We start from the raw sequence: 4,342 nt of genomic DNA, 5'->3' as shown, positions 1-4,342 counted from the left end.
TGGGTAAACCAATTATTGTTGGATAATTGATAGAACTTCAAATAATCATGATGATATCCAGGCAATGATCATTATATAGGCATCACGTCCAAGATTAGTAGACTGACTCCTGCCTGCATCTACTACTATTACTCCACACATCGCCCGCTATCCAGCATGCATCTAGTGTATTAAGTTCATGGAGAAACAGAGTAATGCAATAAGAATGATGACATGATGTAGACAAGATCTATTTATGTAGAAATATACCCCATCATTTTATCCTTAGTAGCAACGACACATACGTGTTCTGTCACTAGGGTCAAGTACTGTAAGATCGAACCCACTACAAAGCACATCTTCCGATTGCAAGATAAATAGATCAAGTTGGCCAAACAAAACCCAAAATAGCAGAGAAGAAATACGAGGCTATAAGCAATCATGCATATAAAAGATCAAAGAAACTCAAATAACTTTCATGGATAAAAAGAGATAGATCTGATCATAAACTCAAAGTTCATCGGATCCCAACAAACACACCTCAAAAGAGTTACATCATATGGATCTCCAAGAGACCATTGTATTGAGAATCAAACGAGAGAGAGGAAGCCATCTAGCTACTAACTACAGACCCAAAGGTCTACAAAGAACTACTCACGCATCATCGGAGAGGCACCAATGGAAGTGGTGAACCCCTCTGTGATGGTGTCTAGATTGGATCTGGTGGTTCTGGACTCTGCGGCGGTTGGAATTGATTTTCGTCGACTCCCATAGGGTTTCTGGAATATTGGGGTATTTATAGAGTAAAGAGGTGGTCCGGGGGCACCCGAGGTGGGCACAACCCACCAAGGCGCGCCTGGGCCCCCAGGCGCGCCATGGTGGGTTGTGCTCCCCTCGTAGCAGCCCCCATGAGCTTCTTCGACCCATTGGTTGTCTTGTGGTCCAAAAAATCCACAAAACGTTTCGTTGTGTTTGGACTCCGTTTGGTATTGATTATCTGCGATGTAAAAAACATGCAAAAAACAGCAACTCGCACTTGGCACAATGTTAATAGGTTAGTACCCGAAAGTGATATGAAATGACTATAAAATGATTATAAAACATCCAAGATTGATAATATAACATCATGGAACAATAAAAAATTATAAATACGTTGGAGACGTATTAGCATCCCCAAGCTTAATCCTTGCTCGTCCTCGAGTAGGTAAATGATAAAAATGGAATTTTTGATGTGGAATACTACCTGACATGTTATATCATATTCTTTTCTTTATAGCATGGACATGTGGACTCTTATATTGCTCAAAGCAATAGTCGAGTTTTGACATGATAACTTAAATACTCAAGCATAACAACAAGCAACGAAGTCTTTCAAAATATCAACGCTAAAATAAGCTTTCCCTAGCCCATCATGCTCAATCATTGCTCCATTCATGAAACACACTCGCATATTAACTACACCCAATGCTCAAGTACGATCATAGCGCCCCCTAGTTGGTGCTTTTATAAGAGAAGATGGAGACTCAAATTCAAAATAAAAATTGCATAAAGTAAAAGAAAGGCCCTTCGTGGAGGGAAGTAGGGATTTGTAGAGGTGCCAGAGCTCAAAGCGAAAATTGAGAGATAAAAACATTTTGAGAGGCATACTTTTCCCACCAATGAAAATGACTTAGAGTTCCCAACACTTTCCATGCTAGATATACCATAGGTGGTTCCCAAACAGAAATTAAAGTTTATTCCTTTTTCCACCATACTTTCACTTTCCATGGCTAACCGTATCCACGGGTGCCTTCCATACCAAAACTTTCCAAGGAATTTATTATTTGACAACATAAAGTAAATTCATTTTTCATTCGGGACTGGGCATCCCTAAAACCTCGGCCTTACTCTAGTGCAATGACAAGTGAATAAACACTCATCGTGAGAATAACACATCTAGCATGGAAAATATTAGCCACCCCTCACCGCCTCGCGAGCGGTATGAGCGCACAAAAGAGAAATTTATTTTGAATATTATAGATGACACATACAAATTTGCTTAGAATGGAAAAAGAATACCACACATAGGTAGATATAGTGGACTCATGTGGCAAAACTGGTTTAAAGGATTTTGGATGCACAAGTAGTGATCATACTAAGTGCAAAATGAAGGCTAGCAAAAGATTGGGAAGCGACAAACCAAGAAATGAATAATCTCATAAGCGAGCATTAAGCATAATTAACACCGAAGAATGCGCCATAGGTAGGATATAATTTCATTGCATGACTATTGACTTTCGTGCTTGCATAGGGAATCACAAACCTTAACACCAATATTCTTACTAATGCATAATTACTCATCAAGATGACTCACATATCACATCATCATATCTCAAAACTATTACTAAAAATCAAGTTTATTTTGTCCAATGTTCTTCATGAAAGTTTTTATTATATCCTTCTTGGATATCTATCACTTTGGGACTAATTTTCATATGTTTCTTTTGATAAGCTCAAACAAATACAAGTGAAGATCATGAGCATAATAATTCTTCCTCTCAAATTAATTTAAGTGAAGCAATATAGAATTTATTGGAAATTTTACTAACTCTCAAATAAATCTAAGTGAAGCAAGAGAGCATTTCTTCAAAAATACTAAAGCACACCGTGCTCAAAAAGATATAAGTGAAGCACCAGAGCAAATCCATAGCTCATAAAAATTTAAGTGAAGCATAGAGAGCAATTCTAACAAGTCATGGCATAATTTTGGCTCTCTCAAATAGGTGTGTCCAGCAAGGATTCAAGACTTAAAACACAAAGAAAAACAAGCAAAGACTCATATCATACAGTACGCTCCAAGAAAAACACATAGTATGTGACGAACAAAAATATAGCTTCGAGTAAAATACCGATGGTCGTTAGAAGAAAGAGGGGATGCCACTCGGGGCATCCCCAAGCTTAGTTGCTTGCTCTCTTTGGATAATTGCTTGGGATGCCAGGGCATACCTAAGTTAGGCTCTTCTTACTCCTTATTCCTTCATCCATTGTAAGATTACCCAAAACATGAAAACTTCAATCACACAAAACTCAACACAAGCCTTCGTGAGATCCGTTAGTATAAGAAAACAAATCACTACTATAAGTGTTGTAGTAAACTAATTCATTTTTTTCTTGCATTATATATACTGTATTCCAACTTTTCTATGGCAAAAACTCATCAAAGAAAACCATAGAATTGTCAAAACAAGCACACAACGCAAAGATAACAGAATCTGTCAAAAACAGAACAGTCTATAGCAATCTGGATATTTCGAATACTTCTGTAACTCCAAAAGCTCTGAAATATTAGGACGACCCAGGAAATTTGTATATTAATCTACTGCAAAATGAATTGTTATTTTATTGGTCCCGGTTAAAAATTAAAATTAGTTTTGCGAGAGCAAAAGTTTTTGTTTTTTCAGCAAGATCAAAACAACTATCACCCAAGAAGATCCTAAAGGCATTACTTGGCACAAACACTAAATTAAACACAAAGAACACAATAATAATAGTAGCATAATTGTGCTAACACTCAAGAACAAAAATCAAAGGCAAAAATAAATTTTATTCATTGGGTTGCCTCCCAACTAGCGCTATAGTTTTACGCCCTTAGCTAGGCATAAAGCAAGGATCTAAGTTTTGTCATCTTTGTTCAACTGTTCAGTCAAAAACTTAGAATTCTTCAAAGATTTATCATAAAGATTTTCAATGACCATACTCCTAGGAACAATTTTAAATAATGCATTCTTGCCAAAGGGATCTCTTATAACTTCAACAAAATCCAGGTGGATGCTAATCATCTTAAGATCCTCTTTACTATTACTAGAAGTTGCACCCTTGTTCTTAGTAACTTGAGTAGTCTTGCCAATCTTTACGAGAGTTTTTTCAATAGTTTTAGCGGAAGCAAAAGCCGTGCTCAAATTACTAAAGATTTCTTCTAGTTTATCAATCCGAGACGGACTTTCTTCAATTCTTTCATGGATTACGGTCCCCCTTTTCTTTAACAACTTAAAAACTTCTCCCGCTTTTGACCAAATATTAGTAGCAAAATTATGCATCTTTTTATCCAAGTTTTCAATATGTTCTTCAGTAAGCATTTTCTTTTTAATAGCATCTAATCTTTCCATAACATGCTCAAGAGTCAAAGTTGTTTCATTAACCATAACAGGTGGTGAACCCACTAAATTTCCCATAGCATTGAAAGCATCAAGAGAGGGACACATCAAGAAATTTCCACTGGTAATCGTATCAAGGATGAATCTATACCAAGTGGTGATGCCCACATAAAAGCAATGAAGAAGAATAACGGTAGATTGCTTATGGATAGATCTATTATGAACATTGC

Source organism: Triticum aestivum, chromosome 4A (assembly GCF_018294505.1).
Source record: "Triticum aestivum cultivar Chinese Spring chromosome 4A, IWGSC CS RefSeq v2.1, whole genome shotgun sequence".
NCBI classification, from domain to species: Eukaryota; Viridiplantae; Streptophyta; class Magnoliopsida; order Poales; family Poaceae; genus Triticum; species Triticum aestivum.
This window is presented reverse-complemented; position numbering follows the sequence as displayed.